The sequence below is a fragment of the Eriocheir sinensis genome, chromosome 24 (genome assembly GCF_024679095.1).
Source record: "Eriocheir sinensis breed Jianghai 21 chromosome 24, ASM2467909v1, whole genome shotgun sequence".
NCBI lineage: Eukaryota > Metazoa > Arthropoda > Malacostraca > Decapoda > Varunidae > Eriocheir > Eriocheir sinensis.
In genome coordinates, this window is record NC_066532.1 from 13,329,661 (window position 1) to 13,355,480 (window position 25,820).

General features: G+C 43.9%; 2 long non-coding RNA genes across 42 annotated transcripts; one reads left to right on the forward strand and one right to left on the reverse strand.

The window, feature by feature from the left end:
- Positions 1 to 21,208: 21,208 nt before the first annotated feature.
- Positions 21,209 to 23,608, reverse strand: LOC127002865 (uncharacterized). Of its 34 annotated transcripts, none has more exons than XR_007756595.1 (5): positions 23,464 to 23,608; positions 23,068 to 23,333; positions 22,799 to 22,934; positions 22,202 to 22,733; positions 21,209 to 22,065 (listed from the first exon to the last, which is right to left on the reverse strand). It is a non-coding gene; the product is annotated as an uncharacterized LOC127002865 (long non-coding RNA). The 34 variants fall into 34 exon arrangements; XR_007756600.1 differs by lacking the exon at positions 23,464 to 23,608 and adding an exon at positions 23,334 to 23,456 and having other exon boundaries at positions 23,068 to 23,265; XR_007756609.1 differs by lacking the exon at positions 23,464 to 23,608 and adding an exon at positions 23,334 to 23,453 and having other exon boundaries at positions 22,799 to 22,999; positions 23,136 to 23,200.
- LOC127002866 (uncharacterized) lies at positions 22,389 to 23,976 on the forward strand. Of its 8 annotated transcripts, none has more exons than XR_007756625.1 (4): positions 22,389 to 22,509; positions 22,575 to 22,707; positions 22,773 to 22,973; positions 23,042 to 23,976. It is a non-coding gene; the product is annotated as an uncharacterized LOC127002866 (long non-coding RNA). The 8 variants fall into 8 exon arrangements; XR_007756624.1 differs by having other exon boundaries at positions 22,448 to 22,574; positions 22,643 to 22,707; XR_007756626.1 differs by lacking the exon at positions 22,389 to 22,509 and having other exon boundaries at positions 22,585 to 22,707; positions 23,042 to 23,307; positions 23,373 to 23,976.
- The last annotated feature ends 1,844 nt before the right edge of the window (positions 23,977 to 25,820 follow it).

Genomic DNA, 25,820 nt, shown 5'->3' on the forward strand with positions numbered 1-25,820 from the left:
GGCTTTAGTAGGAGTCTTGAGCATTTGCAGAGATAGTTTTATGACCCTGGTAGTAGTCTGACCATTGTTCCGTGCCACTATGGTGAAAAGCACTCCTAAAACCCGACTGATCTCCTTTCTGGCCTTTGGAAATAGTTGTGGAGTCGGCAGCGTTTGGGAATACCGATCCAGCCTTCCTCGCCGTGCCTCGCTATGCCTCGCCGTGCCTCGCTGTGCCTCGCCGTGCCTCGCCGCTGCTGAAAGACGTCTCCTAATTTATATCTGTAACTCCGTCCGCTCTTCAGGCCGCGACAGTAACTGCGGGGACTCACTGACGCGCTGGAAAATAAAACCAAAGACTCCGAAACGAATCGCTCTCCGCTGCACCTCGGCGGGGACGGCTTCCTTTACACGAGTGAGAAGTTGTACGCTGAACGGCGGCGCGGAAAACACAATGGCCCGTATTTTCAAACCTTCTGGCGCCCAGGAGCATACATTTGGCAAGACTTTCCTAGGAGTTGTGGGCATTTCCAGGGGTAATTTATGACCCTAGTGGTAGTGTGATCATTCCTCTGTGCCATGAATGTAACAAAACACTCATTAGACCTCGACTGATCTCCTCTTCAGCCTTTGGAAATTATTGATGTGCGAGGCGAAAGCGTCTAAGAATACTGACCAATGGCAGATACAGACGCGGAGAGGCGCTTAGCGGCGTGAGGGACGAGCCGCGGTGAATGGAGGAAAAGCTTAGAGCGTTCCTCCCGCCATCTCCTGCTTCTGTCTCTTCTTCCCTCTCTCCTTCTCTTCCTCTTCGTCCCTTCTGTCCTTCCCCCCGTCTGTTAGCTCTTACGTCACTAACTCCGTCTGTCCTTTCCTTCTTCCTTCTTCCCTTCCTCCACCTCTCCCGTCACCGCCTGCTTCTGTCTCTTCTTCGCTCCCTCCTTCTCTCCCTCTTCGTCCCTCCTCTCCATTCCTCCGTCTGTTAGCCCTTCTTTTCTCCGCCCCTTCTCTCCCTACCTCTCTTCCTCCAGCCCTCCCGTCACCACCTGCTTCTTTCCTTCCCTTCTCTCCGTCCTTCCTCTCCTTCCCTCCGTTTGTTACTCCTTACGTCACTAACTCCTGTCCTTCCCTCTCTGTCTCTCCCTTCCTTCGTCTCTCCAGCCCTCCCGTGCCCATCTAGTTCTCTCTTTCCCTCCTCTGCCTCCCTCCCTCCCCCCTTCCCTCCGTCTGTTAGCTCTTACGTCACTATCTCCTGTCCTTTCCTCTCTCCCTCTCTTCCTCCCTCTCTCCAACCCTTCCTTTACCACTTGCTTCTTTCCTTCCCTTCTCTTTCTCCTTTTTTTCCTATCCTCCCTCCCTGCTTCTCTCCCTCCTTCCCTTCCTCCACCCTCTCGTTACCACCTGCCTCTTTCTTTCCCTTCATTCGTCAACCCTTCCGTCACTATAACTTCTCTCCGTCCCTCCTCTCCCTCCTTCCTTTCCCTCCCCTCTCTTCCTCCTTTCCTCCAGCTCCCTCCTCCGTCTTCTCCGTCTCGTTCTCCCTTGTCCTCGTGTCTCCGGAAGCCGCCTCCTCAAGAATCAGCCGCGCCATTGGACCAACGCGGAAAGCTCTTGTTTGTAAATGACGTCATCTACCTCGCTTGTGTATGTGTGTGTGTGTGTGTGTGTGTGTGTGTGTGTGTGTGTGTGTGTGTGTGTGTGTGTGTGTGTGTGTGTGTGTGTGTTCCTAACGTTAATATTTTTCCCACAGCAGAATTTTCTGTTTTTCTTTATTAACGGGCGACATTTTTTACCTTTTTTTTTTCCACGCCGCCAGAAAATATTATACTGACCTGCGAGGTTAGAATGTTATGTATGCCTTCATTTTTTTCAATATGTGGAAGCTACACTTATACTTTTTCTTTATGGAGTGGCTTTTTCTTTTTAGTAGTCGGCGCGTGGGCTAGGGAAATACTGGTAGGGGAATAGCATATAGTCGTAAATGTTGTAGTGGTAAACCTATCCCTCAGCTCCTACAAGACACACACAGCCTAAGCTCACCGTTTTACCAGCGGACGGGATGAAAGAATGAAGATGCTGGTTAACTCTTGCATAGTATTGTAGAGTAGTAACCTCTCAAGTATAGCATCAAAGTTCAGTAGTAAGTGGTGTAGTAGTAAGTCTTTCCTCGGTTACTACAAGACACATCACCTCAGCTCACATGATTACCAGCGGACGGGATGGAAGAATACCCAAAAATTACGAAATTAGGGCGTATATTGCAACAGAGAAACCAGATGAGGTAGCCATCACAGAGACTTGGGCCAACTCTGCACATCTAGTATCCGAACTGTCATTCCCCGGGTACGAAAGCTTCCACAAAAATCGAAACCACAAGAAAGGAGGAGTAATTTGCTACGTAAAAAGTACGCTCCCAGCCATAAAAATAGACAAACAGGATGCAGAGAATTACGATTCCGTCTATGTGGAAATAACCGCGAATAATAAGAAACTAACACTTGCGACTTGCGGCCTCCAAAACAACAGGCAGCAGACGACACTGCCCTGTACGAAGAGCTTCACTCTCTAACACAAATCAAAGAAGCAATGATAACTGGGGACTTTAATTGCCCTAACATTGACTGGGGAGAATTTACTGGAGATCAAGAGGGTAACTGGCTTATAGAAATGGTGGAGGATTCGTTCCTCACTCAAGTCGTAACTCAACCGACAAGAGAAAACAATCTGCTGGATCTGGTACTAGTAAGTAACCCCTGACCTCACTCGCGACTGTGAAGTTGGTGAGAAAATTACTGGTTGCGATCACCACTTAATCCGTTTTAATGTCAACATAAGTCACAAACTCGTAGACAATCCGTCAGTGATACCAGACTACAAAAAAGCAAATTTCAACCTAGCCCGTGAGCTGCTTCCCCCTGCGACCTTGAACCCACTTAACAACGTGTGGAACGACTTCAAAGATAAGCTTTTGGGGGTAGAAAAGGCTACAGTGCCTACGAAATCCAGGCGAGTAAATGGTGCCGTAGATCCACCGTGGATGACCAGAGAAATAAAAAGGGTAGTAAACCTTAAAAAAAAGGAATTATAATCTAATGAAAGAGAATGACACGACCGAAGCCCGTACACAGTACCACACCACCCTCAGAGCTCGTCGCACCCTTATTCGGAGTAGTAAACGCAACTGTGAATAACAAATAGCGCGCGACATCAAGACTTCACATACATCAAATTGAAAAGAAAGTAAAATCCAATATTGGTTCCCTGACAGACGAGACTGGATCTGTAACTCTGAACAGTAAACAGATGGCCAGAATCCTCAACAGTAACTTCGCATCCGTATTCACAGTCGAGGACATCGAAACCATTCCCGAGGGCACTGACCCGCCGAGGGGGATCACGCCGCTAGAAATTGACGCAATATGCGACCAAGAAGTGAAAAAGTACTTGGACAAACTGGACACGAACAAGTCAACGGGACCCGATAGTTTGTCCCCGCGGTTATGAAAAGAGCTTAAACAACAAATACTTCAACCACTCACTAACATAATTATTCAACCGGTCAGTTCAATTGAACAAGGTCCCGGAAGACTGGAAGATGGCAAACGTAACACCGATTTTCAAAAAAGGAGACAAAAGCGTTGCATTAAACTACAGGCCCATAAGTTTGACGTCAGTGGCACGAAAAATACTCGAAAAGATTATTAGAGACAAACTTGTTAAGTTTCTCGAAGACAATAATATAATCTCCGACACCCAGCATGGTTTCAGAAACAAGCGCTCCTGCCTAACAAATTTATTAGACTTCTTCCAAGGTATATATAAGAACTGGGATGCCCACATCCCCAGTGATGTTATATGCCTGGACTTTCAGAAAGCCTTCGACAAGGTACCGCACGAGTGACTCCTTAAGAAACTGCACTCGGCGGGCATTGGAGCCAATCTGATCGCGTGGATAAGAGATTGGCTCACCAGCAGAAAACAACGAGTACTACTCAACGGACAGCCTTCCGATTGGCTTCCAGTCACTAGTGGAGTGACTCAAGGGTCAGTGCTGGGACCCATTCTCTTCATGATATATATCAATGACCTAGAATCAGGACTGAAATCCACAATATCCAAATTTGCTTATGACACCAAGGTGGGTGGAAAGGCCCTCACAAAGACCGACTGCGAAATCATTCAGAAAGACCTCAATCACATTATCGAATGGTCGGAAAATTGGCAAATGTCCTTCAATGTTGACAAATGTAATGTCATCCACATTTGGTCCAGAAATAATAACCACACATACATCATGAATGTGAAACCTCTGCAGGCGATGCAGGAGGAAAATGATCTTGGAGTCACTATCAGCAGTGACCTGAAACACGCGAATCACTGTAAAAAAGCATATAACAAAGCCAACACTATGCTCGGGTTCTTAGCGAGGAACTTCGAGTGTAAAACGCCAGACGTGATGCTGTCCTTGTATAACTCCATGGTAAGACCGCGCCTCGAGTATGCAGTACAGTTCTGGTCTCCTAATTACAGAAAAGACATTGTTTTACTGGAAAGGATTCAACGACGCGCCACGAAGATGATTCCAACCTTAAGGGCCCAACCGTACGAGGAACGACTCAAGCGACTCAATCTCTTTACTTTGGAGAAAAGACGCCTACGAGGAGATATGATTCAAGTCTTCAAGTACCTGAAAAAGTTCAATAACGTCGATTACTCCAATTTCTTTCAACTGCAAACCACCTCAAGAACTAGAAATAACGGTTTACCCATTCAGTCGAGTCGATGTAACACAGACATTGGAAGGAGTTTCTTTTCAAACCGAGTCATCCGCCACTGGAACAATCTTCCTTCAGAAGTAGTAAATGCGAATACCATCAATCAACTCCTTCAAATATAGAATCGACCGTCATTTCGCTGCGTCGGGAGTAGAGTAAACTGAATATCGAGGTGCTTTCATCTGCTCCTCAATATCGAGGTGATTTCATCTGCTCCTCAATATCGAGTTGCTTTCATCTGCTCTTCAAGCCCCAAGTGGCTGTCGAGCAGATTAAATCACCCAAGTGGGCGACCTCGTAATGAGCCAATAGGCTTTCTGTTGCCTGCATTTCATGTTTCCTCCTCTTCCTCCTCCTCCTCCTACTCCACTCTTTCTCTTCCTCCCTCTTCTTTCACTCACGGCTGTTTTCCTCACTTTTCCCCTGGTTTCCTCCCTTTTCTTTCCTTCCTTCATTTCTTTCCCTCCAGTTCGTGTACACGCGCGCTCACAGTTTTTTAGGGCAGGCGGCGTGCTTATGAAGGCTGTCAAATATAAGGAAGCCTGTGATCTCGAGTTAAAAAATGAGGAGCGGGAAAAGGGTAGGTAGAAAGAGAAGGAGGAGGAGGTGGAATACACAGGAATGCATAGGAAGAACAGACACCAGAAGACCTGTCGGTCTATGAGGAGGGTGTCTGTTTAAGTTGGACTGCTCACGATGGGGTGAGATGTAGTTTCAGGGGTTACCGGTAGAGGCTTGATCTTCGTTTACCTTCGGTACAGGGGTACGCTCCAGTATCCTGTTAACTTTACTGTTCCCACACCTCACTGCCTGAAACATATGAAAAAGGGTCAGTAAAATCTTATATCCCTGAAATACTTATCCAATGAAGACTTGAAGCTATTAATACTCTGTGCGCTAGCTACTGACGGTGGGAGTCTATTCCAGTGATCGACGACTCTATTATTGAAATAACTTCTGCGCGCCAATGTGTTACATCGGTTTCCCTTTAACTTCATACCGTTGCTGCGTGTTATTGTGTTGGTGTCTCTCTGAAATAGACTATCTGGGTTAATGTTTTCGAATCTATTAAGGATTTTGAACACTTCAATTAAGTCCCCTCCTACTCTTCGCTTCTTTAAAGAAAACATATCTAAACGCTTTAAACGCTCGTCATACTTCAAGTTACGGAGCGCTGGAATTTGTTTGGTTGCTCGTCGCTGTATCCTTTCTAGCAAACTTGATCTTTTATATAATTCGGTGACCAGAACTGAACGGCGTATTCTAGGTGTGGTCTTACAAATGCTAAATATAATCTCTTCATAAGTTCGGGTGATTTATAATCAAAGTTTCTTGAAATTAATCCTAGCTTCATATTGGCTTTTTTTACTAGCCGCAGAACATTGATCACTCATTTTAATAGTGTTACTGATAATGACACCAAGATCTTTTTCTTGTTTTACTTCGCTGAGCTCATGTCCTTGAAGCTGATATTTAAAGTTAGGATTACTTTACATTTATCTACGTTGAAACACATTTGCCATTTTTCGCTCCAATCGGAAAGTCTTATTAAGTCTGATTGAATGATCTCGCAATTTTTACTGTTTGTTACCGTACCTCCTAATTTGGTGTCGTCGGCGAATTTGGCTACTTTTGACAGGATATCAGTCTCTAAATCGTTCACGTAAACTATGAATAGTGTTGGCCCCAGGACCGAACCTTGGGGCACGCTACTGGTTACGGGTTGCCAGTCGGATGCTTCACCATTAAGAACTACACGCTGTTCTCTGTCGGTGAGCCAGTCATGAATCCACGCACACAGATGGTCACTAATAGTGGGGGAACGCATTTTTTAAATAAGCCTAACGTGGGGAACTTTATCAAACGCCTTCTGAAAGTCCAGGTAAATTACGTCATATGGGGCTCGGGCGTCCCAACTTGAGTAAACGTCGTTGAAAAAAGTTAATAAGTTGGTAAGGCAAGATCGATTACTACGAAATCTATGCTGATTATCAGTTATCAATCATTTGTTTCTAGGAAAGTGATCATTTTATCCCTGATTATTTTTTCGAATAATCCAATTAGGACGGACGTAAGGCTGATAGGACGATAATTACTGGCTTGTTTTTTATCTCCTTTTTTAAATATGGGGGTAACATTGGCCTCTTTCCACTCTAGAGGCAGACTAGCCTGTGCTAATGATTTGTTGAACATTAACGTTTTGGGTAATTCTAGTTTTTGACTACATTCTCTTAACATGCGAGGAGATAAATTGTCGGGGCCCGGAGATTTATTTAAATCTATTTTTTGCAGGTACGCACGCACTTCACTGATATCAATTTCGGTCAACGCAAGCGTATGTTCTTCAGGACCTTGAAAAATAGTCCTTGGGGCTGGGGTCGATGTCACGTTCTCTTTTGTGAATACGCTACTAAAGGTTGAATTTAGGACCGATGCCATGCCTTTGTCATCATTAATCGTGTCGCCATTTACTAATAGTGGGCCGATATATTTTTTTACAGTTTTTTTCCTTCTTATGTAACTGAAAAATAATCTGGGATTTTTCTTCGCATCAAGTGATATTTTCATCTTATACTAGCGTTTCTGTTTTCTGATTTTCCTTTCGCACTCTCTCTTGATATTGATATAATTAGTATAATCCTGTGAAGTGTGTGACACTTTATATTTCTTACACAGTTTTCTTTTTTCGAGGATGATTTTCTGCAGGTAATTAGTCATCCATAACGGCTTTTGATTCTCTGTCCTTCGTGGCTTGAGTGGGACGAATTTATTTACGCTCGCTGTGACTTGTGCAGTAAAACGAGTATACCTTTCTTGAACGCTGACGTTATTTAGCAAATGATTCCAATTTACTGAAACCAATTCTTTTCTTAGGTCCGTAAACTTTGTTTTACTATAGTTAAGCATTAGGAGTGAGTTTTCTCGTGCTTTTGTTTCAATATTTAGAACGCATCTGATTATGTTGTGGTCACTGCTTACAAATTGCTCGCCGACCTCACAGGCGGTTATGAGGTGGCTGTCGGTCGTGAAGGCTAAATCCAGAGTGTTATTTCCTGGCGTCGGCGCGGTAACTGTTTGATAAAGAAATGTATCTTGCGCAAAATTTATTAATCTAACTTCCCTGTCGGCAGAGAGTGCAGACCAGTTAACAGAGGGGTAATTGAAGTCGCCGCATAGTATTGCATTTCTGTTTCTGATAATTTTATTTATCTCTGCGTAGAGATTTCCATCAATGTCTTCATTTGATTTAGGAGGTCGGTAAATTACGCCAAGAACATACTTTTCATTATTGATCGTCGCTTGTACATACAATGAATCATAAGCCTCTGTTTCGGTTGTGTTAAGCTGAATGACTTCTAAATTACTTTTAGCATATATTATTACACCTCCACCTTTTTTTGTGTGTAGACGACACTTAGCAAACGCGTTGTAACCATTGATAGCTACTTCTCTTAACTGGTGCTTGTCACGCGTATTTAGCCATGTTTCTGTGATCAAAATGAAGTCGGGTTCTTCAGTAATTGCATGTCTTATCAAGTGGCTACGCTTCTGAATAATGCTACGGGCATTTACATTGAAGATGTTTAATTTATTCGCCGAGTGTGCGCCATATATCAACTGTCGTTTCACTGGAATAGTGCGTCACATCCGACTATCTACAACTACCTCTACCTCACCACCCACCTGTGTGGCTGCTGACCTGGCCACTTCTGCACCATAAACCTAAAGAAAAACACATTTGACAGGCTTTCGTAGGTGTTTGGGACATGTCCAAGGGTGGTTATATGATCCTGGTGGTAGTTTGACCCTTCTTCTGCACCATAAACCTAAAGAAACACACATTTGACAAGGTTTTCGTAGGAGTTGTGGGCATTTCCACGGGTATAGTTTTATCATCCTGGTGGTAGTCTGACCCTTCTGCACCATGAACCTAAAGAAACAGTCATTTGACAAGGCTTTCGTAGGAGCTGTGGGCATTTCGAAATGTAGTTTTATGACCCTGGTGTAGTTTGACCCTTCTTCTGTACCATGACCCTAAAAAAACACTCATTAGAAATTTAGAACCCGACTGATTTCCTTTTTGGCCTTTGGAAATCGTTGATGTGAGAGGTGGAAGCGTCTGGCAATACCGACCTGAGGCTGCCGCTGTGTGTGTGTGTGTGTGTGTGTGTGTGTGTCCCGCTATGGCCCACACCAGCTACATATTACTTGCTTCCCTCTGCACTACATGTTGAGTCTGTCCTATTTCCCGTCCACCTCTGTCCACTAGACTTTTCGTACTGTGACATATTTTCTGATTAAACATTACCCTCCCTAGTGTGCTATTTGGCTGCCTTTTGATCGTACTAAGAGTGGGGTGTCAATTGTACCCGGTCCGTGATTAACACTGTCCGCTTTCCGTTTTCTTTCCGTTTAACAGTTAGTAGAATTTGCCTCATGTCGTCGGTAGTTCCATAGACATTTTGTAATATATTTTTGTTTTGTTTTTCTTCTGTTTCTGGACTATTAATCACGTTTTTTTTTTTTTCATTTCCCTTTTTGTTTTCTTGCACTTTAACAGTTAATAGAATTTGTCTCCTGTCGTCGGTAGTTCTATAGACATTTGTGATTTATTGCCGTGTTTTTTTGCTCCGTTTTTTGGGCTTTTAATCACAAGGTTTTTTTCCTTTCTCTTTTCGTTTTCTTGTACTTTAACTGTTAACAGAATATGCCTCTCGTCGTAGGTCGTTCTGTAGACATTTGTAATATATTTGTTTGTTTTTTCTCTTATCGGGTTCCTTTTCGTAATAACCCCATTTTCTTCGACACTAAATATTATTTTCCACTAACAGTATCCTTCCTGGCAGTCACTCGCTCGTGCCGTGGACATTTATAACTTTTTCTGTAATCTTGTTCTGTTCCTGTGCCCTTTTTGCATTAATCACATTTTTTTCGATACTTTATTATTTCCACTTCAGTAATTTCCTTCCTGGCAGTCACTCGCTCGTGCTGCTAACATATATAACTTTTTTCCCGTGTGAAAGAAGTTTTCTCGTGTGTTCAAACTTGCTTCTCGGGTACACTTCCCTAACACACTCGAGGACGTCCCTGCTGATGCCTCGGTCCCCGCCTTCCACGCCCCCTCGCTGCCACCAACGCTCTCTGGGTCATGTTCTTAAACCTTTCGTCCCCCAAGGACATACACTCAACAAGGCTTTCGTAGGATTTGTGGGCATTTCCAGGGGTAGTTTTATGACCCTGGTGGTAGTTTGACTTAGTTTCTGCACCAGGAGCGTGAGGAAACATTCTTTTTTGGCCTTTAGATATGATTTATTTATGGGAAGGGAACGTTTAAGAATACCGACCATATTATCAAGCCTTTCGGAGCCCATGCACACACATTTAACAAGGCTTTCGTAGGATTTGTGGGCATTTCCACGGGTAGTTATATGACTCTGGTGGAAGTTTGAAAATGTTCCTACGCTGTGAAATTAAAGAAACACTCATGGGGACGCGTTTGACCTCATTTTTGGCTTTTAGAAGTGATTGATATAAGGGAAGGGAGCGTCTAAGAACACCATCCCTCTATCTATCTCGACCCCGTCCTTAGCCTCAGCCGCTGCCCCCTCCCCTCCCCTGCAACGCCTCTCTCTCTCGTTCGCTAATATTTAGATGATCACTTCGAAATTTCTTCTACAGTCGAAGCCACATGTCAACCAGTTTTACATCCAATCTATACCACCTTCTCCTCTTCCTCCTCCTTCACTTCCTCCTCCTCCTCTTCCTCCTCCTCCTCCGCCTCGTCTTTTTTCTTTTCTTTTTCTTCCTCTTTTTCTTCTTCTTCTTCTTCTTCTTCTTCTTCTTCTTCTTCTTCTTCTTCTTCTTCTTCTTCTTCTTCTTCTTCTTCTTCTTCTTCTTCTTCTTCTTCTTCTTCTTCTTCTTCTTCTATATCTTCTTGTTTTTCTTCCTCCTCCTCCTCCTCTTCCTTCTCTTTTTCTCTTTTTCTTGTTCCTCCTCGTCCTCCTCCTGTGTGGCAGTTCGTTCGGTAGGGTTGACACCACCATCATCATGCCTCCACCCCAAAGCTTGGCTCCCCCGTTGAGGCTTCCGCGCGGCCTCGGACTGATTGATGTGCAGCGAGGGAGTGGCGGGAGGAAACAAGGTGACTCTTCAGACCGTCTCCCTCTACACTTCAGTTGGCAGTAGGGGAGGCGGTGGCCGAGTGGTTAGCGTGCGGGCGTGGTGTCCCCTTCTTAGTCAGCCGTTATTGATGTATTGCTGCACAGACAAAATAATAATAATGAAATAAATAAATAGATGAATTAATAGATAAATAATCATTGTGTTATTTACTCGCCTCGAAAAATATATTATGCTATGAAAAATATATATCCAAAGGGTGATAATAAATAGAGAAAATATAAATGCGTGAAAGTAATGCTAGAAAGAGACGAAATAACAACATCCCGTAATTTCAAACCTTAGCAAGAATATTTAAACACACATTTCTTATATAACATTCGATTTGATGAACTTTAAAATCACACAGGTCCATATTCATCAACGCCTCGGGCTGCCATTACGACTATTGCCCAAGGCCACGGAGAAGATTAACCGGGTTTTTATGAGTGTTTTTTTTCCGGTTCGTGGTTCTGAAGTCGTGTAAAACTATCACCGGGATCACAAAGCAGTTCGTGAAAGGTCCGTCAGCTTCTACGGGAGGCTTTTCAGACAGGCGAACTGAGTGAGGCGCCGACACGTTAAGAATGCGAGAGGAGAGTTTCAAGACGCCTCGCCACCCGAAACTGACCTCTCTTGACCTCTCGTTCTGTTATCTTTTTCCCGGAGCAGCGTTTAGCAGGCTCTCTTGTTTATGTTTTATTTTTTTGCCCCTGAGCTGCCTCCTTCCCGGCAAAATAATATGATGACTCATGTGATCGGAACCGAAAAATACGTGTCCGCGCCGCAAACATATAAACGAACAAAAAGCAGCCAGTCATGTCCGCGGCGCCTGGCTTTGATTTGACACGTGACGGCGAGCGTGGTGACAGCCTTGAGTGGCGTCGCGTGGCTCGCTGCTGCGCCCGGCACTAACGTCAGCAAGATGCGATCACCGCCGTCTTTGCAGCTCTACCAGGGGAGTTCCAAGACACCTCTCCACCCGATTGTCGGCTACTCTGTCAACTATTTGCGGGGTTGACTACAGCGGACTTTTTTTTTGTTTAATCTTTATTTCGCCCTTGAACTGCGGATTGATGCATTTAGTATTAAGTGTCTGCGGAGAATCACGGGATATCGCTGGAATGACATTGTGTCAAACCGGCAATCATTTCGTAAGACTGATTTGAGGCCTGTTACCTGCAGAGTGCGTGGACACCAACTCCAGCACGGCACCCAGAAGTCAATCTTTATCACTGGGTTGTTTTTGTAAGAGTTAACCCCGAGTGGAGGAGGCCGAGGGGACGCCCACATAGTTTGTGGATTGAGCAAATCAACAGATCCTGTCAGGAGGTACTTGGGACGGGAAGAGAACTACATGGGGACCTGCCCGGAGGAACCCGCGGGTTTGACGTCGTAGGGTGGGCGTGGCGACGCGCCCCCGGCTTATGACCCAATTGACTGACTGAATATGCTACCTCTTTTATTGTAAAAACATTAATATTCATGTACCTCATCTCCTCGTGGACTTGATACTTAAAATCTTATGATTGGCTATGAATGTTGCCCCTGCCTGCATCAGACTCCATAAATAGCGTTACTTTGTGCACCCGTGATTCTTGTATTCTGCCTGCGTCACAAAGGTTTGTACTCTGTCATGATTCTTGTGCCCTGCCTCCTCTGGTATGATTCTTGTACCCTGCGTGCTCTGGTATGATTCTTGTAAACCTCCTATTCTGTCATGATTCTTTCATCCTTGCTACATCACACACGTTTTCATTCTCCTTTTCTGGCCATCCTTCGACAGACTGGCTTTTCAATAACAATTATTCAGAAGACCAAGATCGCCCTAAGACTTATCGAAGCCCAGTCTTGGTTTCTGTTTCTCAATATTTCCGAGGAAGGTTCACCAAGACTTGGCTGAGAGCATGTGTCAGCTTTGCCTCAAGAAACGCGGTGCTCCTCGGCGTCTAGCGTGACTCTGGACGATCAAAGGACGCCCGTAGTTTGCCTGACGCGGCCACTTTCCGTCCATTTAAGGGCCACGAGGAACACGGCTCTGCTCGCCGGTGTCTAGCGTGACTCTGGACGATCAGAGGACGCCTGCAGTTAGCTTGACGCGGCCGGCCACCTTCCTCCCTTTTAAGACTAAGCAAATATTTTACCTCGGGCGAAGGTTGGGGGCCAGAGCGCGTCATTAAGATCATTGCCTCGCCCCTCGCCCTATCCCCTCGACCCTCGACCCTCACCGCCACTCGCCCATTAAAGACCCAATTACTGCCTCTCTCTCTCTCTCTCTCCAATTAAATGGCTTAATGTTAAACACAAAGAAAACCCAGTGCATGTTTATTGGAAGTCGGGGAATGACATCCCAGATCCCACAAAACATCCACCTACAGGATGATGATAGTAACATCATCCCCAGCACCTCCCTGAAGAACTTGGGTGTATATTTTGACGCTCACTTGACTTTTGAAACAAAATAAGTAGTAAGATTTTTAGTACCATTATGTACATAAATCGTATAAAAGAGAACTTTAGCAAAAAGGCAAGAGTTACAGCTGTACAATCGCTTGTATTAAGCATAATTATTTATGGAATAAAAATATGGGGCACCGCTAATAAAACACACATGCAACAAATTCAAAATTTGCAAAACTATGCTGCAAAAGTTGCACTGGGTGGCGGCGCCAAACGTGACCATGTGACGCCATTCTTAAAGGAACTCGGTTGGCTGAAGGTAAACAAAAAATACGAGTACGAACTAGGCGTAATGACCTATAACATCATAAAGGGAAACGTACCGAGCTATTTGTTTTATTTGCCATATGTGAGTGACATGAGCACTGTTCCTACCAGACAGCAGCATCAGCTGCACGTCCCCAAAGCACGCACCAATACAGGGGCAAGATCCATGCTTGTGGCTGCACCAACACTCTGGAACAGCCTCCCTCTCTCGATAAGGAATGCACAATCTTTACCATCTTTTAAGAAGCAATTGCACCAATATCTTTTTAGTGACCAGTTCAATATGTAGTCTTTTTTAGTCTTTTATTAATGTATTTTAATATATTTTATTTCTCTTTTAATTTTAATATTTTTATTACACATCTATTTTAAAATTAGACCCCTTGCCGTAGATAAAGGCAAGACAGGATGTAGCTACTATGTACTTATATATTCATGTGCTTTATTGTATAAATGTGAAGAATAACCATTGGAAAATGGAATAAACTTCTGAATCTGAATCTGAATCTCTCTCTCTCTCTCTCTCTCTCTCTCTCTCTCTCTCTCTCTCTCTCTCTCTCTCTCTCTCTCTCTCTCTCTCTCTCTCTCTCTCTCTCTCTCTCTCTCTCTCTCTCTCTCTCTCTCTCTCTCTCTCTCTCTCTCTCTCTCTGCAGGCATCTCATTCAAAGGTAAAACAAAGTAATTTATCTTCATTTCTTTTCTCAGGTACGTTCCGCAGCCTCGGGTCGCCTGGTGCAGTCCTCGGGCAGGCCGTGTGTGTGTGTGTGCTGGGTTACTGCAGGGCGGAACGTGAGTGTGTCTTGGTATGTTTTGTGAGGGTCTGCTCCTGGTTTCTTCTGGGAATTGTTAGGTTATAGTAAGGTTAGATAGATAGATTGATGAATAGATACAAAGCTGGTTAGATAGGTAATATAGACAGATATATAAGTAATTAGATATAGATGGAGAGTTAGACAGATAGAAAGATAAGTAGACAGAGATAGCGTGAAATATATAAATAGATAGATAGATAGACATAAGATACAGATAGATATAGAGATAGATAATAAATAGATAGATAGATAGATATATTAGTGTGTATGTTTCTTGTTTTTTTATTTTTTATTTAATTTTTTTTTTTGTGTGTGTATGAATTTTCCCGGCGTCATTAATATAATTATATTCATCAGAGCGCCTCATAAACCATATTTATTTATATTACATTAACTCGTAAAAAAATTATTGGTATTTTTCATCGGGTTTCCATTATTCACAAAGTTTCCCCCAAAAAACAATTCCGGAATCGTTTATTAGTACGTGCTCATTAGCCTTTATTTTTCGACCTGCTCTGCCGTGTGTTGCTAGCTGTGGCCTTCTGTCTGTTAGCGCCTCTGCTGTCGCCTATAAGAAGACATACGGGCCAGTATTCTCAGACGCTTTCGGCTCTCACAGCGTCTATTTCCCAAGGCCACAAAGGGGATTGGTCGTGTTCTCATGTGTGTGTTTCCTATTCACGGTGCAGAAGCCTTGTCCATCTATCATTAGGCTCGTAAAATTACCCATGGAAATACTGACACAGTCTCAATCAATGCCTTATCAAATGTGGATGTGTAAGCCAAGAAAGGTTTTAGAATGTGTCTTTTCCACGTTCATGGTCAAACTGTCATTAGGATCGTAAAACTAAACATGGAAATACTAACACAACCTATATCAAAGCCTTATCAAGTGTGGGTGTGCCCTGGAAGGTTTGATAATGTGTCATTCTCACACTCATGGCGCAGAGGCTTTGTGAAACTATCACTAAGCTCATAAAATTAACCATGGAAATACCAACACAGACTCTACCAAAGCCTTATCAAGTGTGGGTGTGTAGGCCCTGAAAGGTTTGAGAACACGGCCGTAGCTGGAGAGACTCAGAATCCCTATAGGTAAGCAGACTGTCATGATCTGGGTATCTCGTTCTCTGCCCCGCGGCGCTGTTTTCAATTCATAAAAGTTTCAAAAGACGAAAGAGTCTGAATTGCTTGCGAGGTTTTCCCTACGTTCAATTTGACCTTCCTTTGATGCAAGGAAAACGTATATAAATAAAGGCAGTGAGGCGCATTCTTTCCTTTCCTAAGTCTCTGTATACACAAGGTCTTCGTTACAGAGAGGCGGAGCGACGTGGGTTTCAGATTTGAGACTCGATAGATTGCCACTTTTGTTACACTGTTGTTGCTTTTCCTTCATGCTAAGAACTCCAGTGGAAATATTTCTCTTCTCCCACAAAACAGTCCATGCATAACCCAGCAACTTCTCCGAGAGGAATTTTGAAACAGGCGAAGTCAGATGCCGACACGTTAAGAATACGGCTTGAATCAGAGACGCGCACTCAGGGTCACGGCGCTAAGAACAGACCGTCAACAAGTGCCTGTAGGGAGTCCAGTAGCATATATAGAAGACCTTAGATCCGTGTTTATGGTCGTGTTTATATTTCCGTCCGAACATATCAGGTAAATCTGACGTTGCAGTAACAGGATGTGAGTGACGCGCAATGCATTTCAAGCGTTGTGTTATTTGTTGACGTGTTTTTGATGCAGACGTAAATGACTCGCGCCTTTTATGTGTTTTGCTTCGAGCAGTGAAAATGACGCAATACGAGCAGTCTTTCTTTAATTGGTGGACTTGTTCTCTCTCTCTCTCTCTCTCTCTCTCTCTCTCTCTCTCTCTCTCTCTCTCTCTCTCTCTCTCTCTCTCTCTCTCTCTCACACACACACACACACACACACACACACACACGCACGCACGCACGCACGCACACACACACACACCATATGTTAGACTTAGTCATTAGTGATGATGTAAACAATCTCATAGGTAGGGTGGATGTTGAACATGAATTTACTATTTCCCCAGTTCACAGGCTCATAACATTTAAATTATTATTGCCAATATGTAAGGTAACTAAGAAAATTTATTTTAGGAATAAGGTGGGTTTCTCTGCTGCTACATTTATCAGTGAAATTAGTCAGACTTTTTATGATGATATGACTGGAGAGTGTGTTCACAATGATTTGTTATTTAAATCAAATTGTGTGAATTGTCTTACTGATATTTATAATGAGGTGATTAAGACACAATATAACAATGTGTGTCCGATCCTAGAGAAGGTCATTACTGTCAAGGATAGATCTCCCTGGTTTAATGGTGAAATTTTGACACTGAAAAGAGAGAAACGACGCAAGGAACGTAAATGGAGAAATGAGGGGTCTGTTGTGGCCTGGGAGGATTATAAAAATGTGAGAAATCGCTATAATGACTTGATAAGTAGGAGTAAAAGAAACTATTATCATACTAAAATTCTTGAGGCAGGATCAGATATGAACAAATTATATCAACTTTTCAACAGTCTTACTGGTACTACTTTGAGAAGAAAGCTTCCCGATGGTTTCTGTGATAAAGATTTAGCGGATAACTTTTGTAGTTTTTTCAAGAGTAAGATTATGAATATTGTATCGGAATTTGTGTACACACCTTTTATGCCTGTTGCTGATGTTGAGGTGGATTGTAGATTGCAGTGTTTTAAAATCATTAGGAAGGATGATCTTGTTCGACTTTTCAAGAAAGCTAAGAAAACATATTGTGCCAGTGACCCATTGCCTGTATTGGATATCATGGATGCAGATAATTTTCCTAGTTTCATGGATATGGTGCTAAGAATTGTCAATACTAGTATTTCTTCATGTAACTTTCCGGATTCTGAAAAGCGAGCTGTTATAAAACCAGTCTTAAAGGGAAAACTTGATTATCAAAATGTAAGCTCTTATAGACCAGTATCAAATTTGCCTTTTTTGTCTAAGTTATTAGAGTATGCAATTATTGAGCAGTTGATGGAACACTTGGAGAAGGTCCATGTCTTGCCTGATAGTCAGTCTGCATATAGGCCAATATTTTCTACTGAGACTACTTTTTGTTCTGTTGTTAATGATTTACTAGAAATGATGGATGGGGGTAAATGTGCTATATTGGTTCTTCTAGATCTTAGTGCAGCATTTGATACGGTTGTTCATGAATTGCTTATAAAAGACTTAAGGAACATTGGAGTGGTAGACAATGCGTTAAAGTATCTTGAGAGTTATTTACAAACCAGAAGTTATTGTGTGCAAATTGGAAATTGTTTTTCTTCATATGAAGCTCTGACAAGAGGAGCTCCACAAGGAAGTGTGCTGGGACCTATTTTATTTTGTATATACACGATTAGTTTATCCAGGATACTACAACAGCATGGTGTAGGATTCAAGTTATTTGCTGATGACACCCAGTTCTACTTTTCCATCACTGATATTGAAAATACAAGTGCTAAGATCAATAGTGTTATTAATTCAGTCAAGGATTGGATGCATTATAAGCAATTGAAATTAAACGATGATAAGACTGAATTCATACTTGTGGGGAAGAAGGACACTCTACGTTATTTTGGTGACGGTAACATGACTATAAGTGGTAATGAAATTCATATTGTTGAAAGTGTTCGTGACTTGGGAGTGTTGTTGATTCAATTTGACACTGAAATGTCAGATAAATAATGTTGTAAGGATTGCCGGATATCACCTTAGAAATATCGCTTTTATCAAGAAATACCTGGATGAAGATTCTATCAAGAAATTGTTGATTAACAATATCATATCAAGAGTGGATTATTGCAACTCAATCTACTATAACCTGCCAAAGCTCCAATTAAGGAAATTACAGATGGTCTTAAATAGAGCAGCGAGATTAATCAAAGGAACTCCACCACGAGAGAATTACTCCTGTTCTGATAGAACTCCACTGGTTGCCAATAAAAGCAAGGATAGTATTTAAGTTATGTGTTTTGACACACCAAGCTTTGATTACTGTCCGTCCACCGTATTTGAGAGAATTATTACACGAAATACAGCCAGGTGAAGGCATTAACACTCGCCGAGCCACTTCTGGAATCACACTTCATGAACCACAAAAGCACTGATTTGTTCGATGTCTATTAGCTTCGCAGCATTCTCAAGCGATCTCGCGTAATCACTTAACACAAATGATGCTGAAGGTCCTGCCAGTTGCCCGCGGGTAGTGACTTAGGGAGGGGGCACACGTGGTCCGTCTGCTCACTCTGCTGGGGAGGTGACCACCAGCGGGTCTGCAGACGACGCACAAGGTGCAGAAGACGCTATTTCGTGACGTCACTGCAAAACCTCTATACTCGTAAGAACATAAGGGGCCATATTCTTAAACATTTAAGAACATAAGAACATAAGAACGCAGGAGTCTGCAAGAGGCCGGTAGGCCTGTACGAGGCAGCTCCTTTGACCCTAAGCTCCCGTGTATCTAACCCCACCTAATATCGCTGTCCATGAATTTATCTAGTCTATTTTTGAATGTGACAATTGTATTGGCACTCACCACATGACTGCTAAGCCTATTCCACTCATCCACCACCCTGTTAGTAAACCAATTTTTGCCTATGTCCCTGTTGAATCTGAATTTATCCAGTTTAAACCCGTTACTTCGTGTCCTACCCGGTTCTCTTACCAACAAAACCTTATGAATGTCTCCCTTATTAAAGCCCTTCATCCATTTATAAACCTCGATCATGTCTCCACGCACCCTTCGCCTTTCTAGAGAATGCAAGTTTAACTGTTTGAGTCTTTCCTCGTATGGCAAGTTTCTCAACCCCTGAATCATCTTAGTCATCCTCCTCTGCACCGATTCTAACATTTTGATATCCATTCTATAGTAGGGTGACCAGAACTGAACCGCATAGTCAAGATGAGGTCTAACTAATGCTAAATATAGTTTGAGGAAGACTTCGGGGCTTCTGTTGCTTACGCTCCTTGAAATAAATCCCAGTACCCTATTAGCTCGATTTCTAGCTTGAATGCTTTGTGCCCTTGGACGGAGATCAGAGCTCACTAAGACCCCTAAATCCCTCTCGCACCCAGACCTGCTTATGAGAGTGTCATTTAAGCAATAGTTATGTGAGGGGTTGCTCCTACCTACTCTTTCGAGGTAAAGATTCGTTTTAGGTCCGTGCCAGTATCTCATAATCTACTTTATGAAACATCACTATCTCTTCATATATCTTTTCTACAAACCTTCAACAGTCATGGAAACGCTTTGAAAATCCAATTCAAGGACTTTTTTTTTTACTCTTGAAAATAGGGGATAATGGTGCGGAGCTTAGTTGACCCCGCAGCCTACACTACCTTACCCTCCACGTTGAGTTTCTCCTCCTCCTCCTCCTCCTCCTCCTTTTCCTCCCTCTCGCTAGCTCCCCTTTCTTGACCTCTACCTCGTCGTCTTTTTCCTTTGCTATTTTATCCTCCTCCTCCTCCTCACGCGTGGGTCAGTGAAATGGGTATGCCTGGGAAAGGTAAACTGAGGTAACCTGCGTGTCACAATCGGTCCTGTGTCGCCGGCTGAGGGGGTCTGCTGTTACCTGCGCGGGGTCACGGGCCAAGGGGACGGAGGAGCACGCCGGGGTAATGCGTAGGTTATCGTGTGACCTCCCCCCCCCCCTTCCCCCCTCTTCCCACCATCATCTTTGCTTTATACAGTGTTGCGTCCTGGTGTTTTTTTCTTGTGAGTGTTTGATATATTGTTTTAAATGAGGGTTTGATAGTTTTATGAGTGTGTGTGTGTGTGTGGGGGGGTGAGGTGTTAGTGGTTGAATGTAGGGAAGTGAGCCAGTCATGTATTAGCACAAGTATGAAAGGGTATACATTAAGGTTAGGTTAGGAAGGTTAGGTTAGGTTAGGTGTGGATTTTATGGTTGAGGGAAGATTGTGTGCTGATAGCGGAGACAGTAACAGGAGGAGGCAGGCAGATGTAGAAGTCACCCAACCAGCCAGGTATTAGTACAGGTGTGAAAGGGGTATACAGGAAGGTTAGGTTAGGTTAGGTGTGGGTTTTATGGGGGAGGGAAGATTTGTGCTTATAGCGGAGAGAGTAACAGGAGGGAAGGCAGGCAGAGGTAGAAGGAGTCACCCAACCAGCCAGGTATTAGCACAGGTGTGAATGGAGTATACAGGAAGGTTAGGTTAGGTTAGGTGTGGGTTTTATGGTTGAGGGAAGATTGTGTGCTGATAGCGGAGACAGTAGCAGGAGAGGAAACAGGCAGAGGTAGAAGGAGTCACCCAACCTGTCAGGTATTAGTACAGGTGTGAATGGGGTTTAAAGGCCATATTCTTAAACGTAAACGAACATAAGAACGTAAGGAGTCTGCATGAGGCCGGTTGGTCTATACAAGGCAGCTCCTGTAAGTCTAATCCCACCTTACCTCACTATCCATGTTAGATCGTTAAGTGGTTTGTTAGTTTGTTTGTTAATGGGTAGTCAAACAGCTTTATTTCCGTTAGTTAGGTAGGTTAGTTAAGTAGATAGTTTGATAGTTAGTTAAGCAGTTAGAGTCAGTTAGTTAATTTTACTATATTCTGTATTTATTTATTTATTTGTTTATATTATTTTGTTTATTTATTTTATTTTATTTTATTTTGTTATTTCTTTTTACTTTTCTTTCTTTCTTTTCTGTTTTTCTATTTGATTTCTTTTCTTTTCTTTTTCTTTCTTTTTCCTTTGTGTTTTCTTGCTGTTGGTTTTCTTTCTTTATGTTCTTTTTTGGTGTTCTTTTTTCCTATCATCCTTTTGTTGATGTTCGTTGGTCTGGGTGAGCCGCTTTCCTCCCAGAAGAGACCCACCCATAATTTTGGAGATGTTGTTAGGGCAGAAAGGTGGATGATGTTTGTTTTATTTTATTTTCTTGATGTCGTGTTTTTCGTTCTTTTTATTGCTTTTGTTTTCTTTTTCGATGTTTTCCTGTTCTTTTTCTTTTTACTTCTTTTTGATGTTTTTTGTTGTTATTTTTTTCCCATCATCCTTTTGTTGATGTTCCTTGGTCTGGATGAGCCGCTTTCCTCCCAGAAGAGACCCATCCATAATTTTGGTGATGTTGTTTGGGGCCGAAAGGTGGATGATGTTTCTTTGTATTTCTTTTCTCGATGTTGCTCATTTATTTCTGTTGCTTTTCTTTTTCGATGTTTTTTCTGTTCTTTTTCCATATTTTTTTGGTGTTCTTTTCTATATCATCCCTTGTTGATGTTCTTTGGTCTGGGTGAGCCGCTTTCTCCCCAGAAGAGACCCACCCATAATTTTGGCGATGTTAGGGCCTAAAGGTGGATGATCTTTTTGTTTCTTTTATTGATGTTTCGTTTCTGTATTTTCCATTTTTCTGGTGTTCTTTTTTATTTTCCTTTTCTTTGGTGTTCCCATCGCGTGGATTGTCTACGACAGTATAACGAGCACCACAAGCCCGGGTTTATTTAGAGTTTGCTCTCCTAGGCAGATTGCCTACCACGGCTGACGACCTCCACCTGCCCGGGTTTGTTTAGAGTTTGCTCTCCTAGGCAGACTGCCTACCACGGCTAACGAGCTCCACCTGCCCGGGTTTATTGTTCGGAGTTTGCTCTCCTAGGAAGATTGCCTACCACGGCTGACGACCTCCACCTGCCCGGGTTTATTGTTCGGAGTTTGCTCTCCTAGGCAGACTGCCTACCACGGCTGACGAGCTCCACCTGCCCGGGTTTATTGTTCGGAGTTTGCTCTCCTAGGCAGACTGCCTACCACGGCTGACGACCTCCACCTGCCCGGGTTTATTGTTCGGAGTTTGCTCTCCTAGGCAGATTGCCTACCACGGCTGACGAGCTCCACCTGCCCGGGTTTGTTGTTCGGAGTTTGCTCTCCTAGGAAGATTGCCTACCACGGCTGACGAGCTCCACCTGCCCGGGTTTGTTGTTCGGAGTTTGCTCTCCTAGGAAGATTGCCTACCACGGCTGACGACCTCCACCTGCCCGGGTTTGTTGTTCGGAGTTTGCTCTCCTAGGTGAACTGCCTACCACGGCTAACGAGCCTCACCTGCCCGGGTTTGTTTAGAGTTTGCTCTCCTAGGTGAATTGCCTACCACGGCTAACGACCTCCACCTGCCCGGGTTTGTTGTTCGGAGTTTGCTCTCCTAGGTGAATTGCCTCCCACGGCTAACGACCTCCACCTGCCCGGGTTTGTTTAGAGTTTGCTCTCCTAGGTGAATTGCCTACCACGGCTAACGACCTCCACCTGCCCGGGTGTGTTTAGAGTTTGCTCTCCTAGGTGAATTGCCTCCCACGGCTAACGACCTCCACCTGCCCGGGTTTATTGTTCGGAGTTTGCTCTCCTAGGTGAATTGCCTCCCACGGCTAACGACCTCCACCTGCCCGGGTTTATTGTTCGGAGTTTGCTCTCCTAGGTGAATTGCCTCCCACGGCTAACGACCTCCACCTGCCCGGGTTTGTATAGAGTTTGCTCTCCTAGGTGAATTGCCTCCCACGGCTAACGACCTCCACCTGCCCGGGTTTGGAGATCGGAGTTTGCTCTCCTAGGTGAATTGCCTACCACGGCTAACGACCTCCACCTGCCCGGGTTTATTGTTCGGAGTTTGCTCTCCTAGGTGAATTGCCTACCACGGCTAACGACCTCCACCTGCCCGGGTTTGTATAGAGTTTGCTCTCCTAGGTGAATTGCCTACCACGGCTAACGACCTCCACCTGCCCGGGTTTGTATAGAGTTTGCTCTCCTAGGTGAATTGCCTACCACGGCTAACGACCTCCACCTGCCCGGGTTTATTGTTCGGAGTTTGCTCTCCTAGGTGAATTGCCTCCCACGGCTAACGACCTCCACCTGCCCGGGTTTGTATAGAGTTTGCTCTCCTAGGTGAATTGCCTACCACGGCTAACGACCTCCACCTGCCCGGGTTTGTATAGAGTTTGCTCTCCTAGGTGAATTGCCTACCACGGCTAACGACCTCCACCTGCCCGGGTTTGTATAGAGTTTGCTCTCCTAGGTGAATTGCCTACCACGGCTAACGAGCCTCACCTGCCCGGGTTTGTATAGAGTTTGCTCTCCTAGGCAGATTGCCTACCACGGCTAACGACCTCCACCTGCCCGGGTTTGTAGCCGGAAGATCTCCGGCACCTCCATCGGGGCCCCGAGGGACGCCGAGGAGCCCTGCCTGGAGCCCTGCATTCCTGGCATGCTCGCCAGGGAGACCTTGGGCTCGCTGGCGCTCCACACCCCCGCCGAGGCGAGGATGCAAGAACTCGCTTCTTAAAACTACCAGACTGGATTATAAAATTAATCATAATTACTGTGAAGGCGCCGGTCACCGCGTTTATCGGTTCAGGGATGGAAGACCGACGGGCCTGGGAAACGCGCACAAGCATCCAAAGGAATCCTCGCGACGGCTTGCGACGCAGCATCCGTTTCCCTTTTCTTTCTCATTCCAATTTTTCTTTTTTATTATATTTTCCTTCTCTGATTGATTGATGGATTGATTTTACTTGGTAGGAAGCTGTTCACCAATTAACATCATTCAGGTGTACATTGCACCCACACACCTGCCGAGAGAAAACACCAGTGAGAGTGCTGACGCTCACGAGGACGGCCCGCTAGAGTTTCCTAACATTCGCATCGGGGCCCACTTCTCCTTAGTCGTCTGTCTCTTTATTTTCTCTTTTCTGTTTCATTCTATTTCTCCCTTTCTTGCATCCTTGCTCTCCATCTATGAATTTATTTCTTTCTCTCTCTCTCTCTCTCTCTCTCTCTCTCTCTCTCTCTCTCTCTCTCTCTCTCTCACACACACACACACACACACACACACACACACACACACACACACAGCTTTCGTAGGCGTTGTGGGTATTGCCAGGGGTAGTTTAATGACCCTGGTGGTAGTCTGACCTCCTATCTGTACTATGGACCTAAAAAAACACTCATGAGAATCCGACTGATCTGCTTTGACCCCCGTGGAAAAAGTTGGTATGAGAGACAGAAGCGTCTGAGAATACCGGCCTAGGAGTTGTCATGTATAAGTCGAGTGTCCTCTTGTTGGGTTAAGGATATGCACTGTTAATTATTTATTCATTTCTTGGCATCACAGGAGGCGGCTCAAAGACAAAACAAAACACACTCACTAAAAAAACACCAACCACTTCTCCCACAATCAGAAAACACTCACCATCATGTGTTTTTCTTTTTTTTTCTCTCCCATTTATATATTTATTTTCGCATCATAGCAGGCAAACGTTAACACACAGCACACACACAAAAAACGATAACCACTTCTCCCACCATCAGAAAACAGTCACCATAATGTGCTTTTTCTATTCTTTTCTCTCCCATTTATCTGTTTATTTTCGCATCACAGGAAGCAGCTCAAAGGTAAAACAATGACACACAAAAAGTCTGTCCACCACTTCTCCTAACACAAACACACGAAAAAAATAGCTGCCATCAAGTGCTTTTTCTCTTTTTTTCTTTTCTTTCATTGATTCATTGAGTTTTCACATCATAGGAGTTTCATTTGACGTTGATGAAAGTTCAGCATGCAGCTTTTTTTATTTATATTGCCATTGTGCGGAACTTATTCTATGAGTATGTCGGAAAAAATGACTGAACGGGTAAATGTTATGAAAGAGATGGGGAAGCAAAATGGGGTTCAATCCTTATGAGAAGAAAGTTTTATCTACGAATTATTGGGTCTGGATTAAAGTCTTCCTCCACCTCTTCCGCTGCTTCCTCCTCTTCCTCCTTTTCTTCCTCCACTTACCCTCTTCTAGGTTCTATCTGTACACCTCTACATAGTTTCTCGTGGAAATACTACAAGAATACACAGTCGTTCCACGCACAGCATGATGACGTCACACTCTCATCTGACCTAAATCTAGGCTCCAGGGTTCCCATGAAAAGGTAACAAATGTTAAAAAAAAAAAAACTAAACAACGAATTTTCGTCGTGTTGTGTATTCGGTTGGGGAGCTTACAAGCGTGCTGTACTGGACTGTAGGACTGGCCCTTAACATCAGGTTCTTTGTTTTCGCTACCTTTTATTTGCATTATATTCGTCACACATGAGTCATCCCTTTACTTTTAGTTGTTGTTGTTTTCATGGGAACCCTGGAGCCGAGATTTAGGTCAGATGAGAGTGTGACGTCATCATGCTGTGCGTGGAACGACTGTGTATTCTTGTAGTATTTCCACGAGAAACTATATAGAGGTGTACAGATAGAACCTAGAAGAGGGTAAGTGGAGCTTACAAACGTGCTGTATGTTTAGGAAAGCGCGTCGCCTCCTCTGGCGACGGCCGCGGCGACGCTGCGGCCGT